We start from the raw sequence: 17,593 nt of genomic DNA, 5'->3' as shown, positions 1-17,593 counted from the left end.
TTACATTTAGATCTTTAATTCATTTTAAGTTGATTCTGGCATATTGTACCTTTGTTCTCATTAGTGTCAAAGAACTTCTTGATTTCTTCCTTAATTTTATTGCTTACCCAAAAGTCATTCATGAGCATGTTGTTTTTAATTTCCAGGTAATTATATTAAGTGATTTTCTTAGTATTGTTTTGGGGTGGAGAGTTTTGTAGATATCTATTGGGTCCATTGGATCAACTGTTGAATTCAGATTCTGAATATCATTGTTAGTATTCTGCCTCAATGGTTTGTCTAATACTGTCAGTGGGGTATTGAAGTCTCCCACTATTATTGTGTGCTTATCTAAGTTTCTTCATGGGTCTCCAAGAACTTGCTTTTGAATCTGGGTGCTCCTGTGTTGGGTGCATATATATTTAGGATAGTTTGCTCTTATTACTGAATTGAATCCTTTTACCATTATGTAATGCCCTTCTTTGTTTTATTTATTTATTTATTTTGGTTTATCATTTATTTTGTCTGAAATTGTAATAGCAACCTCTGCTTTTCACTGTTTTCCATTTTCTTGGTATATTTTTCTCCATCCTTTTATGTTGAGTCTGTGGGTGTCATTACATGTGAGACATACCTCTTAAAGACAGCATACCATTGGGTCTTGCTTCTTTTTTTTTTTTTTTTTTTTTTAAGATGAAATTTCTCTCTTGTTGCCCAAGCTGGAGTGCAATGGCTCGATCTCAGCTCTCAACTTCTGCCTCCCTGGTTCAAGCGATTCTCCTGCCTCAGCCTCCTGAGTAGCTGGGATTACAGGTATGTCCGGATACTTTTGTATTTTTAGTAGAGATGGGTTTTCTCCATGTTGGTCAGGTTAGTCCTGAACTCCCAACCTCAGGGGATCCACCTGCTTCGGCCTCGCAAAGTGCTAGGATTACAGGCGTAAGCCATGGCACCATGCCGGTCTTGCTTCTTTATCCAGCTTTCAACTCTGTGACTTCGAATCAGGGCATTTTGCCCATTTACATTCAAGGTTAGTATTGATATGCATGGATTTGATCCTGTCATAATGTTTTTATTAGGCAGACTTGATTGTGTGGTTGCTTTGTAGTGTCAATGCTCTATGTACTTGTGTGTTTTTGTAGTGGCTGGTGAGGATCCTTGCTTTCCATATCTAGCACTTCCTTCAGGACCTCTTGCAAGGCAGGTCTGGTGTTAACAAATTCCCTTACTATTTGCTTGTCTGAAAAGGATCTTATTTTTCTTTCACTTATGAAGCTTAGTTTGGCTAGATATGAATTTCTTGGTTGGAATTTATTTTCTTTACAAATGCTAAATATAGGCCCCCAATCTTTCCTGGCTTGTAGGATTTCTGCTGAAAATTTAACTCTTAGCCTGGTAAGGTTCTCCTTGCAGGTGACTTGCTCCTTCTGTCTAACTGTCTTTAATATTTTTTCCTTTCATTTTTACCTTGGAGAATCTTATGACTATGTGTCCTGGGGATAGTATCTCACAGAAGTTCTCTGCATTTTCTGAATTTGAATGTTGGCATCTGTAGAGAGGTTGGGGAAATTTTCATGGACAATATCCTGAAATATGTTTTCTGAGTTGCTTGGTTTCGCTCCCTTTTTCAGGGACACCAAAGAGTCATAGATTTGGTCTCTTTACATAATCCCATATTTCTCAGTGGTTTTGATCATTCTTCTTCATTGACTTTTCTTTGTTTTTGTCTGAATTAGCCGATGTTTCTCCTGTCTGTGTCTAGTTGGCCAGCTTGCTCTACAAACTGAAGGTGAATTTAGATTAGTTAAAAAATGTATATTTTAAATTTCAGGGAAATAACTAAAAAGTTCACTTGATTTTTTAAGAGAAGAGATAAAATAAGATCACTTAAAATTTTCAATTAAAATCAACTAAATCTGAAAAAGAAACATGAAGTATAATCTGCTTTACTCAAAGTCTACCAATTTAAATGTTAATCTCATTTTAAAAATATTCACAGAAACATCTAAAATAATGTTTGAACCAATATCTCAGTACTATAGCCTAGCCAAGCTGACACATAACAGTAACCATCATAAACTGTATGGGCTTAAGTCTGATAATTTAGATAAAATTGACCAATTCATTTAAAGACACATCCTACCAAAACCCCTCACACGGAGAAATAGCCTGAATAACCCTAGTGGTTAAATAATATAAATTTTTAATTAACACCATTCAAAAAAGAAATTACTGGGGTCAGATGGTTTTACCAGTGAATTCTACCAAACACTTAAGAAAGAAATGATACAAATCCTCCACACTCTCTGCAAGAAAATAGAAGCAGAGGGAATACTTCCTCACTCATTCCATGGGGTCAGCATTACATTAATACCAAACTCAGTTAAAGACATTACAAGAAAAGAAAACTATAGACCCATATTTTATTAACAAAGATACAAAAATATTCAACAAAATGTTAGCAAATAAAATCTAACAATATATAAAAGAATTATACGCTAAAACCAAGTGGCATTTATTTTAGGTATGCAACACTTATTTAACATTCAAACATCAATTGATGTATTCCACTACATTAACAGACTAAACAAGAAAAATCATATGATTATTTCAATTGACACTGGAAAAACATTTGACAAAATACATCATCCATTAATGGTAAAAATTCAACAAACCAGAAATAGAGGGGAACTTTTCAATTTTATGAGGAACCATTACAAAAATTCTCCAGTTAACAATATTTAATTGTGAGAAACTATACACTTTTTCTATAAGATTGGAAATAAACTTAAAATGTCAGGTTTCAAAATTCTTATTCACCATTTTACCAGAAGTCCTCATCATTGTAATAAGGAATGAAACAATAATAAAATATATATGAATTAGAAAGAAAGAAAACTGTATTTATTTTCAGGCCACCTGACACAGAAAATCTCAAAGAATCAATAAATTCACTCTTGTAATTAATAAGCAAGTGTAGCAAGGTCACAGGTTATAAGGTTAATATCCAAAAGTCAATTAATTTCCTATATAGCACCAATAAAAATTTGAATTTAAAATTAGAAGAAAATAATATCATTTGCAATAGAATCCAGAAAATGTGATACTTATCTATAAATCTAACATAATGTTTATTGAATATACATGTGTAAAACTATAAACCCTTATGAAAATTATCAACTAATATATAAATGGAGAAATATGCTGCGTTCATCAGTTGAAAGACTCAATATTGTCAAGATACCAATTCTTCCCAACTAAATCTGTAGATTCAATGTAATCCCAATCAAAACCCAAGCAAGATATTTTATAGATTGTAACATATTGATTTCAAATTTGTATGAAAGCACAAAAGACATAGAAGCAGGGCAAAAAATTTGTATGCTTTTCTCTGGATAATGTGTCTTTTTTTATAAGGGCCTCATCTGTGAACCTAGAAATTAATAAAAAGAAATATTCCCTTTTTCTGACACAGACCTTACACTGTGCATAAAAATTAATTTGAAATGTATCATAGACCTGAATGCAAAACAAAAAAACTTTAAACATTCTAGAAGGTAACAAGAGAAAGTTTAGGTGATCTTAGGTTTAGCAATAGTCTCTAGTAAGTCTCTAGAGACATATTCAGGAAACAAAAAAATGATGCAGTTGGAATTCATTGCAATTAACAACTGCTCTGTGAAAGACAAGCCACAGACTGGAAAATAATACATATTTTAAGTAGACTACGTTGTTTGTAAGCTATAATTGATGAACTGTGTGACCTTTTGTCAAAAATGAGGCTGCTTTTATGTGTGTGTATATATATTTCTTTTTTTTTTATTTTACTGAAATGCACTGTATGTATATATGATTGGGAGTACTTTAGAAAGACTGTAGTATTGTGAAAAATAATTAGTAGCAATTTATTTTGTTGCCAAGGAAAGTATAGACAAATAATGTTTCCTAATTGATATCTATCTTTTAAACAACCAATTAGTCCTATTCATTGGAAAACCTGGTGTATAGATTTTTGTTTTGACTTGCTTCTATATGGATTCCTTTAAGAGAAAGCATCATTCCTTTTATTCATATTCAAATCCATTAACACTGAAATTACTCCCTATTTTACAAGTAAATAAATGCTGGACTCAATGGAAGGCTTAATAAAAAGACTATGCAATGAACAGGAACATTTATTAAAGGTTGATAAATTCATCCACAGAAATAAAAAATGAATATAATGATATATACAAAAAGAAGATACTTGAGTGCAGCAAGGTAAAATTCATTTCAACATTTACAATATTTTATTTGTGTTTCTATTTTATGGGCATTCTTAACAAAAATATTTCAAGGGTAAGAAAATCATAGATGTTCAAAAATACTTTTTAAATATTGAGAAAATATGTCTATACTAAATACTAATTATTGTTATTGGGTCTGTAACAAGTTATCCTCCTGTTTTCAGTTTAACAATCTTGCAATTCCTTTTTTTTTTTTTTTTTTTTTTTTTTTGAGATGGAGTCTAGCTCTGTCACCCAGGCTGGAGTGCAGTAGCGCAGTCTCGGCTCACTGCAACCTCCACCTCCCGGGTTAGCAATTCTTCTGCCTCAGCCTCCCGAGTAGCTGGGACTACAAGCACGTGACACCACGCCCAGCTAATTTTTATATTTTTAGTAGAGACAGGGTTTCACTATGCTGGCCAGCCTGGTCTCGAATTTCTGACCTCATGATCCATCCACCTCAGCCTCCCAAAGTGCTAGGATTACAGGCGTGAGCCATTGCACCCGGTCAGGCTTCCAATTCTCTATAGAAAAAAGTTATGAATGAGGAAAATTATTTTATGTAAAATAAAATGCTGTACATATATATAATTTAAATGGCCACATGGCAAGATTTTTTCTAGATCTTACCTGAAATCTTTTCCACTTATCAAAGTCTATTGATAAACTCTGAACTGTCCAACTTAGCTTGATGACACCGCTATAGCCATGACTCAGTGATATATTTTCAATTTGGGCATCCAACATACAAATCAGGAAAGCTAGATGTATAAACACCAGCGGCATTTTGATGCCATAAGCTTCAAAATTACCTCAGATGTATGCAGCCATCTGTGTGGAGAGACCACAGCAATAAAGCTTTTAATCACCTGGGTGCAGGTGGGCTGAGTCCGAAAAGAGAGTCAGGGAAGGGAGATAAGGGTGGGGCCGTTTTATAGGATTTGGGTAGATAAAGGAAAATTACAGTCAAAGGGGATTTGTTCTCTGGCGGGCAGGAGTGGGGGTCCCAAGGTGCTCAGTGGGGGAGCTTTTTGAGCCACGATGAGCCAGGAAAAGGACTTTCACAAGGTAATGTCATCACTTAAGGCAAGGACTGGCCATTTTCACTTCTTTTGTGGTGGAATGTCATCAGTTAAGGCAGGGCAGGGCATTTTCACTTCTTTTGTGATTCTTCATTACTTTAGGCCATCTGGGCTTATAAGTGCAAGTCACAGGGCATGAGATGGCTTGGCTTGGGCTCAGAGGCCTGCCACCATCTTTCACACTTCTTATCTTACTGACAAACACTTTATCAACAACACTTAGAATGTTTGCTCCCCTAAAATGAGAAAGAGACAGTTTCTGATTTCAGTTTTTTTAAAATATATATAATTATAAATTTATAAAAACATTGCAAGTACCCTACAACATAATACCAACATAATGCCTCACTATTGCTGAATGTGTTAGTGTGAAATTTCTACAAGCAAGGGCATTTTCCTACATAACCACAATATAACCATAGAAATCAGGAAATTAAAACTGATACTTTGCTGTCATCTTATTGTCAGACTTCATTCAAGTTTCATCAGTTGTCTCAGTAATATCCTTAACAATAGAAAGATCCAATTTAAGTTCATGTGTTACATTTAGTTGGTATAGGAGAGAAAACAATTTCTTTCCTTTCCTGTTTTGGACTCCTTAGTCGAGACACAAGAAAATTAATAAAAGTCTAATTAATAAAAGAAAAACAAGTAAAGTTGATTAATGTGTGCTATTAATCCCATCATATGAGAAAGGCCACAGTTCAAAAGTATTTCTCTCTCAAAGTGGCTGCTTAAGGGCCTTAATTAAATAGTATTTTAACAAAGAGCCATAAATCCTACATAGTGAGAAGACAAAGAATATAGCAGTTGCAGTCTTTTAAATGGTGGAAAAATGTGTAAATATAGTAAAATCAGTTTCCAGATTCCTCTGGTGCTTCTAGTGCCTTCTCTAGGCAGATAAGCAAGTGCTGTCTTCAGCAAAGAAAGATTTATGTCCTACCTGCAGTCATATTAATGCTGAGGCAGAGCATTCCCCTGCATTTTCAAATGTCTTTAATTTAATAATCCCCAATATTTTGGACAAAAGTATTTTTGTTTCCTTTATTGACATGTCTCTTTACTCTCCTTTATTTTTGAAGAGTTCTTAAATCTTACTTTGATGTTCATTACCTTTGCACATTGGAAGATTACAGGCCAGAAATTTTGTAGAAAGTCTCTATAGTGGGTTGAATAGTGTTCCCCCAAATTCATGTTCACTGGGGACCCCAGAATGTGACCTTATTTGAAAATAAGATTTTTGAAGATGTAATGACTTAAGGATTGAGATGAGATCATACTGGATTAGGATGGGTTCTAATTCCTTAAAAGAAGAGAAAAAGACACACAAAGACACAGAGAAGCCGGCTATGCGAAGATCGTTAACAGTGGTTGGAGTGAAGGGCCTACAAGCCAAGGAACACCAAAGGTTGCTTGGGGCCACTGGAATTTAAAGGAGGCAAGAATGAGTTCTTCTCTAGAGCCTTCAGAGGAAGCATGTCTCTGTTGACACCTTGAATTCAGGCTTCGAGCCTTAAGAATTGTGAGAGAATAAATTTCTTCTGAGTTAAGCTATCGAGGTTTGAAAATTTGTGATGGCAGCCCTAGAAGACTAATGCAGTCCCTTAATTTGGGTTTGTGTGATTCAAGTTATACATTTTTGGCTGAAAAATTACTGAAGTCATATTTTTCCCATTCTTCTTAGTTCATCTTCAGTGCACAGAATTTTGATTTATCCCATTCCTGATAATGTTCCTTTTACTTACTTGATTGAGGTGATATCTGCCAGTTTTCTCCACTGCAAAGTTACTTGTTTGCTTTTGTAATAAACAGGTGTTTTGTGGGGAGATGCATTAATACTGTGGAAAGATCCGTCTTGAAAACTTTCTCCACCAGCTTTAAAATTGGGGCTGAAATAATTATTAATATCATGGCAATAAAAAGGTGATTTTCACTTCCAATATTATGTCTACATTTTCACTAGTTGATCTTCTACTGTTAAAAAAGAGATTTTTCCCTCTCTGATTAATTTATTCATTTATTTATTTATATCACTATGGGCTCATGAATATTCAATGGGTTAAATTTATTATTATCGTTATTTATTTTGATGCTCAAATTATACCTAATTTGGCAGTGAAGCTCCTTCAAACTGGCTCCTATATTCTCTTGACATGTTCCCATCATTATTTGAGTACTTCTTTGCTTTCTAGCGTAACACAATGTTCCAGGCTCATCTTGTTTTTTTTTTAACCCCATCTCAGTTTTGAAATTGGCCATTTTTTCTAATAAGCCCTTCTTTCTGCCAGTGGACAATGGCATTTAGAAAGCAAGATCTGGGTGCAGGTATGCTCACTGCTATTAGGTAGCACCGTTCCCAGACAAAGGTAGGAAATATATATATGTGCAAACTCACACGTACCTAAACTTATATCTACCTCTACTCCATCTCTTTATATATTGAAAAAGATTAGAGTTTATGCCAATAACTTTTATTTCAGTATAAAACCACAGTGTTCATTCTAATGTTCTGCCTTTTCATATCTGTGACTGCCTTTTCTGACAGTGAAAATTATGACCTCTGTTATCTTAAATATACTTGTTTGCTTAATCTGCTCTCTGTATAAGCAATCACCAATCACTGCTTCTAACATTTTATCCCTTGTCCACCCACCACACGTTCCAGCCTGTTTGCCCACTTGGGTACGGATACCACATGCTGGGCCATTTGGTATCATAATTTGATACCAAATGGCCATAATTTGATCATCAAATTATGATACCAAATGGCCCAGCATGTGGCATCAGTACCCAGTACCATTATGTCCTTATCCCCATGCATGGATCCCAATAGTCTCTCAGATCTCTGCATGGCTCTTCCCTCACTCTCAAAATTGCACAGATGACAGCCTTGTTTGGCCCCACCTAATGGCTTTTAGATTGCTTTATTCAGGAAGAAAGGCAGATGGGTTTTGGCTTTTAAAAACCTGTTCCATTCCTCCTCCCTAAGTACTATCTCCTAGCTCTAGAGCTTATTTATACTGTGCTGGATTGGTTTCCAGGTTGGAAATAAAACTTTTCTACTCAGTACTCAATCTTGATCTTTAAGAACCATTATTTTCTTTTAACATTGTACCTATATAAATATAGCAATTATTATATTTACCAAATTCACTATTAACCTGTTTTCAAAAGCTGTGTATTTACTCACAAAGGAGTTTCAATATAACCTGCTGAATTTGAGCAAATAGTAATTCAGTAACCTAGTCAAAATTATTGAATCAGTATGACCAAAGCCACTGACTAGCTGCTGGTTTATATAGAAAGTTCTTTGCAACTGTAACCAAATTACCAACTTAAAAAGAGCCCTATCGGACAGACTGCTATACTTCTTTCATATGCCTGACTCTTTGAGAGGTGATAAGTTACTAATTCTGTGTTCAAAATATTTTGGGCTACTAACAAAATAAGAAATAAAGCTCAGTATCCACAAAATGGATAAATGTTTGTCGTAGAATCTCTTTTTGATTTCCTAAAGAAGACTAGAAAATCAAAGGGCTACATTCAAGAAAGAGTTTACAGCATAACACATTATTTCCTAACACCCAAGGGAACATCATGAAGTATGGGAAGTATGGGGGCTCTTGGTTTTCCAGGTGTAAGTATTATGTAATTGCTCATGTGATAATAGAGAGTAACAATATGCCTGCTCTGTTCAGATCATTTGTATATGTTATCCTTCTTTGCTTTGTGTCCTCAAGTTTGGCTCTCTCATTACAATACTGAAATAATTAAATCCAATATCCCGTTTCGTTTCCTCAAACAATAACAATTATAATAACAGCAGCCCCAAATGAATATTAGTATAATTAGAATGTTCAATAGATTGAGGAGAGGTATGAAGATTCGCCATTTCATATTTTCTATATACAGATTTTTATAACTCATAAGGCTGAGTGTTATATATAAGAAGGACATGGATTTTTGGATCCCAAAATATAAGTCTGAATCCGATATCTTCCATTTAGTATCTGTGGACTTTGGGCAAATTACCTCACATCTCCAGGTCTTGGTTTCCTCATTTCGAAAATATAACAGACAAACACACCTACCTAGATAGCATTATTGATCGATTCAATGACACATTGCATGTAAAGTGCCAGGTATTGTATCCCAGTTCCTTCTGCTTAGAACTTGGAGATTACATATATATCTAGGTGCTTGAAAAAGAGAATAATCCAGGAACAGTTTGGCTGTATTCTCACAAGGAGTGACTAACATTGCAGATTTTAATCTGCAGGGGCTGCAGAAAATGAATTCCCATCCAGTTTAATATCATTATACAAATGGTTCAAAAGGAGTGTGGGGAAAATGAAGAACATGGTTGTAATAAAGGGCTAAAGGATAGGCCAAAAGGATTCTAGGCTTCTCTGACTTGTTTTGGTTTTTCAGTTTTAGGTGTGAAAAATGACTGTATTTCCGGAAAGAACTGTCACAGATGGTACAGGAAAAAGATTCCTGCTGTAGAAAAGATAAATCAATGCCCTGGGAGATAATTAGTAATTTAGGGAACTGGGAAGCGCAAACTAAGATAGAAGCTCAGTTGGTTAAACTAAATATACCCAGTAGAAGTTAGACAGAAGGCTGTCTGCGGCATATGCACAGATTATGACTTCAGATGCCCTGAGATTGAGGCCATGATCTCATTCAAAACGCTTGTGTATTCATGAAAAAAACCGTTTAATACACTCAAGGTTTTACTCTCATTAATTGAGAAATTGTGCAGAGATGAACCTACAGAAGGTAAATATTTTTATACCTGTGTCAGTGTATGGCTAGGGAATAGCTGAAGTGATTTGGTTTTTATTCAAATTTCAAAACTGAATTATCACTGCTACTTGTAAGTATCCCATAAAATCCTAACAGGCTCCAATAGAAGGATACAGTTCTATGAGACTCGCTGCAAAAACACTCTGCTTTGGCTGGGCGTGATGGCTTGTGCCTGTAATCCCAGCATTTCGGGAGGCCAAGGCAGGCGGATCATCTGAGGTCAGGAGTTCGAGACCAGCCTCTCAAAACCCGTCTCTACTAATAATACAAAAATGAGCCAGGCATGGAAGCATGCACCTGTAATCCCAGCTACTCAGGAGGCTGAGGCAGGAGAATTGCTTGAACCTGGGAGTCAGAGTTTGCAGTGAACCAAGATCATGCCACTGTGCTCAAGCCTGGGTGACAGAACCAGACTCCGCCTCAAAAAAAAAAAAAAGAAAAAAAAAAAAGAAAAAAGAAAAAAAGAAAAACCACTCTGCTTTAATGTGCTCACAAATTAGTTAGTGCTGTTTCTTGAGGTGTTGCCTAAAAACATGGTCCCAATTCAGTCCCCAAGAGCAGGTTCATGGATCTCATGCAGGAAGGAATTCAGACCAAGTCACAGAGCACAGTGAAAGAAGCAATTTTATTAGAAATTATTCTGATACAAAGTGGGGAGTCCTCAGAAAGTAAGAAGAGGAATACCCCCTCTTTTGTTAGTGCCTCTACTTAAAAGAAACTATAAGGATATATAATTAAACTTGGAATGTGTCTACACGCTCACTAAAGGTAGGGGCTATTGGTGTTATCAATGACCATATTGATGACTATTAATCTTTTAACCTAAGCTTGCTCATTAATTTGTCTTTAAGTACAGAAGGCTACATCTTAGGACATCTGGACACTTGGCAGGCTTGGTGGGAGATGCTCTGTATGTCCACAATTATTCTGTAATTATAAGTGGTTGTCAGCTTGGAATGTGGCTATTTATTAAACCAGAGGCCTGGTACTTAGGGATTCTTCTAACAGAGCTATCTTGTTTACAACCTAATTTACACTCAGGGAACAGTTCAAGTACAAGAGAATTGTTGGTAATTATGTACTGAAATCAGTTTCTGTTTAAGCTCAAATTTCTATCTAAGCTACACTAATATGATTTAAAGTGAACTTGCTATTATGCAATAATCTGTTAAGTTATATATCATTTATGTTAATATTGTAGAAGATTGTTAATGTTTAATATTGTAATATTTAATATATTAAAAAGAGGCAGATATTTTGTGAGGTATATATAAAAATTTAAGTGTATACTTTCTCAAAATATATGTAAACATGAGTGACTATCTTTGAATACCTAACTATATACATGAACATACTTTCACATTAGGCTAAATGGCACGATGGATTTTTTAAGGTCTATTTATATTTGAAGTGAAGCCACAAACATTGATTTCACTTACTCATTTGGGTTGTAACTCAATCAGCTTGACATAACTAAAAGAGAAATTCTCAAGCCTTTAAAAAAAGCAAGCATCAACTGAGGAACATTTTGGGATAAGAAACATAGTTTGATCAACAACGAAAATGCTTTCACAACTGAAGATTGTGACTGAAAAACACTGAACATATTTGAAGACACTTTTGCAATGTAGACACACTTTGAAATAATGTTACATGTTTTTTTCAGAAAGCATTCATCAGGCTTACCCATCAAAGGTTAATGTCAAGGGTATGGAATCATGAAAAGGAGGATAAATGAACTATTGAATTGAAATGTTGATAAAGGACAGAAAACAAAGGAAAGCGATAAGTGGAAATTTAGAGCTGAAAATTACTTTTCATTTGATATTGGAACAAAAAAAGAAATTAATCTCAGGAAGGATTTCTGAGATTTTCTAAAACATATTTCCAAAGTTGCAATATAAATTAGTTTGAAAAGATGAGGGAAGCGTTCACTTTTAAAGAGTCCCATTTACCAAATATCTTTAACATGTTCTATGATCTCAAATTTGAGTTTTTACGAAATTGTTTCGCCCTCTGTTTATGTGGCTCCTGTAATAAAATATGAAAGTAAACGGTTTAGCTATGTCTGAATGCAAACAGAAAACTGTACTAAAATTATCCCCAATACCTTTCTAGAAGCCAGTGTACTTGTCCTTCTTCTTCACCTCACTATTGTCCTCATATTATTATTAATACTAACAGTTTTAAGATACTGAATTATGTGCAATTTATGGACTGTACCTATCTTTAATTTGATTATTCATGTATGAAACAAGGAGTTGGACTGGATGATCTTTACATTGTCTTCTATGCCTTAGAAAGTTACTGATTTTTAATTCTAGTGAGAATTTAGGAACAAATACAGAAGGATTAAGACAAGTTTTCAACATTTTAAATTGATAAAGGTAAGAAAGGCATAAAAAGCATGAAGGCCAAAACACACAAAAAAAATTTATGCTGCTTCATTTTAAAAGCTCGTTCTCCTTAAAATTGAAAGAATCTTTCTAATTAATTATATCAGAGGTGCCACACATTTCTTGAGGAAACTGAATAAAATGATTTGTATAAGTATTAATAAATATGAATTTGATATCTGATGAAATCTCATAAAACTTGGGTTATAGAAAAAATTTTTATCAACTGCTCATTTATTTTTATACAATAATTATCCAATAAATGTTATAATAATTCCTTTGCAGCTTTAGTTCCTTGACCAAAATCATGACAGACTAGGGCTCTCTTTGTGAAAACAGTCTGCTAGATACTTCTCTACACAAGTTCACAGAAAAAAAAAGTCTGCTAGATTCCAATTATGATTCTGCAGAGATCAGGATTTCTTTTTCTTAAGAACGAATGGTCTTTTCATCTTACCTATACTCATTGAAGAATAATTTTCTTGAAAATTAACTGCACCCAAAGATTTTATAGAGCAACAAAAAATAATAAAAACTACACTTTAGAGAAGAAAGATACAGAGTAGCTTCTATGAATATTTAATATTTGTGAATATTAAAATTATCAATAAGTTACCAAATATGTAAGGTACACTATGCTAACCAAAAGTTGATTATCTTGTATGGGTATTGATAGAGCCAGGAGGCAGACAAATGCCTAGCAGATAGGGAAGGCTCCCCAGAGAACTTCCTTCACACCCAGGTCGTTGTGAACAGTGGGCTTTCTTAAACATGCCCACAGCGAAAAATTCCATCCCTTAACACATGTGCAATAAGGGAAGTAAATCAATATGGAGTGGCTCAGACTTAGGGCCGGCATGGGCACTAAAAGAAGGGGGAGGAGCCACCAGGAATTTGTGCTTTATGTTGACGAGGAGCCTGGTCTCTTCAGCTCCTGTGTGTGGAGGCCTGGTATTCAACTTTGATTACTTTTCACTTAATAAATTTCATCCTCCTCACTCTTCATTGTCCACATGCCTACTTCTTTCTCGTCATGAGACAAGATCCCGGATTTAACTGAGCTAAAGAGCAGAAAATCCTGCATCATTTTTGTGGCCTGTACAGGGCCATGAGGAAGGGTAAGTAAAATGTGGACCCAAAAATCTCTTTCCCTTTCATTTCTAAGCTTCTTCAACCTTAGACTTAGTCCGAGGGCAGGGAAACTGCCCTTCCACGTCGCTCTCAGGGTTCAGGAATGTCGGCCTCAGTGCAACTGAGTCTTTTCTATGGCATTTTCTTTCTTTTTTTCAGGACTGCAATGGCATTTATATTTTCTTTTACGGTATTAGGGGTGTTCCACCCCCACCCCAACAGCCACAGGCACACAAGCAGGAAGGATGGGCAAACAGCCCCTTCCTGCTCCCCCTCCTCTCCCAGCTGGCGTGCATGGCAGTGTCTGCTGTGCGTGAAGCATCAAACAGCCATGTAGGGCGTAACTGAGCCATAGCCACTGCCTGGGCCTCAGGGCAGTCTCGGGGGCCGCAGGCCCCACATGGCTGGCAAACCAGCATTCTCTGCTTCACATCCAAGGAGCCGTCCCCTCCTCCAGCCCAGGGGTCCAGCTCAGTACAACAGCAATTAAAAGTTTTTCTCTCTGTTGGAGTAACCTATTTGCATAAGAATAAGAGGATCTTAGGCCGGTGTGGTGGCTCATACCTGTAATCCTAGCACTTTGGGAGGCTGAGGCAGGTGGATCACAAAGTCAGGAGTTCGAGACCAGCCTGACCAACATGGTGAAACCCCATCTCAACTAAAAATACAAAACTTAGTGGGGCGTGTTGGCACACACCTGTTATCTCTGCTACTCAGGAGGCTGAGGCAGGAGAATCACTTGAATCTGGGGGGCAGAGGTTGTAGTAAACCAAGATCATGCCACTGCACTCCAGCCTGGGCAACAGAGCAAGACTCCATCTCAAAAAAAAAAAAAAAAGTTTTATCACTCAGTCATCTTCCCTGCCCCAGACTTAAGATGTTTTTTTTCTTTTCTTCACTCTGTCAGGAGTTAGCTTTTATGCGAGAGGTTTTGTTTCTTTGTTTTTTTTTGTCCTTTGGAAGACATCTTGTTGGGTCAGGACCCCTATTTACATTTACAAGACACCCATTTATCTCCCTTATTTGAGGAGGCAACAGTCAGTCTGGCAAGGGACACCTGGGGCTTGAAGAGTTTATGTACCCCCAAGGCAATTGCTTTGTCCCAAACTCAATTCCAAGATTCAGGTTGAAACTCTAGGAAAGAAAACTGGATCTGATTGATCCAGAGGCAGATGACAACTGAAGTTAAAATGCACAGTGCAGGTAAGCATGACTAATTCCTGCCGATTAAGCCAAGCCTCCCATTTCGTGGATAAAGCTCATGCTAGTATCCATGGTATTAATGAGGTCTAGGGAACTTGAAGACTACTGACAGCAGAGGGAAAAGGCAACACATGGGTCAGAGTGTATGATCCCACTCTTAGACCCCCAGTTAGCATGGGTGAAAACCACTCTGAAACCCATGGCAGCACCCTGTCGAGATCACCAAGACTCGGGGCTATAAGGATGGAAGAAGGAAAGAGGATGCTTTTCCTTTTCTCCCTCATGTATCATGGGTATTCGCTAGGAAGAAAAAGGAACCAGGGATGCCTGGCTCCCCTCTTTCTATATGAGTAGTCAATCCATTTTCAGTCTGTACCACTTTCGAATGCATCCTGAACCCCTTTGACTCCTTTGAAAAAAAAGATGCCTTCTTTTTTCCTTTTTCCTTTTCTGTCCTCTCTTTACAGATGGGTAATTTTGTCCCTGTACTACAAGATACTCCCCTCAGATGAATCCTCCAAACTAGGGAAAGTTAATTTGCCGAACCTTAAACTGGTTGACTTAGAATTGAGTTTAGGGGAAGGGAACCCAGAAGTCTGACAGGCCAGCAAAGGGGTAAAAGTTTTTTTTCACAAGTCAGACTTTTGGCCTCTCTCTCCCTGTGCAAACCAGTACAAGGAATGATAAGGATCACTGTTTATATCCTCTGTAAAGTTTTCATTAATGAAAAAGGATTTATGAGGTTGATCTTAAGCTGTAGTGAATCTGGTTTATTTTGTGCTATAAATTTGTCTTTTTGTGTCATTCTGTCATTAAGAGGGGTTCCTTAGGATAGAACACAGGCTAAGGACCCCATAAGCTTGCTGTTCAAAATGACCCAGCAAGCTGGTTGGTCGGCAACAAACTTTGCCACAGTTCAACAAACAAACAAACTGGATGAAGTCTCCATCTTGTTTTATGTCCTGAGGAACTTGACCTTGTAACCACATGGTGGTACTTCTTCTTGGTCTACACCTTCCAGGGAACAGGAATTTTGGGGTTCATGGCATAGTTCTCTCTAAAAATGATTAAGTAGTTAAAAGCTTTTGCAAACCCAAAATTACCTACTCTAGACTCCTTCTGGGAAAGGGAATGAAGACTGCCCAGTGCTATAGCTCAGTAGCTAAGGCTTTGTTCTTTCATAGTGGTGGCCCAAGTTCAATTCTCAGCATAGGTAAGGAGTCCTTTCCGGTTTGATATCTGTGTGACATTTACCATTTGTCGATTCTCCTCCCCTCCATGAACCATCTTGAATTTTCCTTCCCCTGGGCACCTGGGAGGCTACCTTTGGTAGAGTTCAAAAGCCGGAAATATTGGCCACTTTGCATGTCTAAAGTCAGGTAATAAGTGATTTAAATGGACTTAAAGAGAGCTTGGCTTAATTAAAAGTGGATATTCAAGTTATAGGCATGTTTAAAAGACCTTTACATTTGTTTCTCTTCTTGGATCTTGTTTTTCTGGAAAGAGGTTTTTTTCTCAGTCGACTGAATTACTTTTCTCCACTTTGTGTTGCCATTCATAATGTACACATGTGAGGCCCTAAGATAACTTCTGATGGCCTGGGAATCCCTGGGAAAAACAGAAAAGGCACCATGGATTCCTCTTTGGGAAAAACCTGTTTTCCTCAGGGAACCACAGGAATTGGTTGACAGCAAATACATGACTCTCAACATCTGTTTTTGTCTTTCAGCTATACCTGCTTATTGGGCCCTAGAAACTGCATGTTTTCCTAGCCTTGCTCTTAAAGGGCTCCACGTGGATGCCAATAATCCAATTAGGAGATTGGCAAACAAAAAATCTTGTAACTACTGGATCTTTTTCTATCTGTCTGTGTAGTTATATATGTGTTGTGTATAATGTCTATAAAAAAGAGCTCTAATTAATTGGCTTAAAGAAAACGAAACACTTAAATCAACTATTTTTTGAAGGAAAGGTGAAAGCTGTAATACCTTTTAGTTCACGTAACTTTATTCTTTGAGAAATAAAAACAGTCTTAAAGATTATTGGTAAAATGCAAATGTCGTTAAAATAAAAAAGGTGGTCTAACTTAGGCAGGTCAGATACTAAGTTTGCTAAGTGTTTTATGGTTGTAAACTGCTTCTTTGGCATTGATAACTGTTCGACTTGCCTGCTTTACAACTTGGTAAGGCCTGGAGCCATGTGGAATTAACCACTCCCTTAACTATGCTGATAGGATTCAAACTTTATTGGCACCTAGTGCATAATTAAAACAACTTACCAGATTTTACATTAAAGTTAAAAATTGCTGAGAGTTAACATTATAATATGTAATTGAGACCACTGAAAATGGATTTACATGGAAGGTGTGTAAGGACAGTAAAATGTGTTTTTTTAGTAAAAAATTATAAGAAGGTATAGAAATGTAATTTTTTGCCTAGGGTTAAAGGATTGTTTTGAATTAGATGAGATAAAACTGAAGGTTTAAACAAGTTGTGGAGGGATTGTAAGAACTAATCTTGGAAAAGAAAGTCTGTGTGTGAACATATTAGCTAAATTCAAACGGGTATTATATGATTTTTCTGTAAATTGTGCATTGAAATAAAAGCACAACAAGGTTTCCTTAAGGCACTAATCTGCTCTTCAGCAAAATTTGTAAAGGGTTGTGAAAGGCTTATAAGAATCTTACCTCATAGTCAAACTGGTTAAGATTGGATAGAATTGCCTATAA

Source organism: Pan troglodytes, chromosome X (assembly GCF_028858775.2).
Source record: "Pan troglodytes isolate AG18354 chromosome X, NHGRI_mPanTro3-v2.0_pri, whole genome shotgun sequence".
NCBI lineage: Eukaryota > Metazoa > Chordata > Mammalia > Primates > Hominidae > Pan > Pan troglodytes.
Note: the sequence above shows the minus strand (reverse complement) of the source record.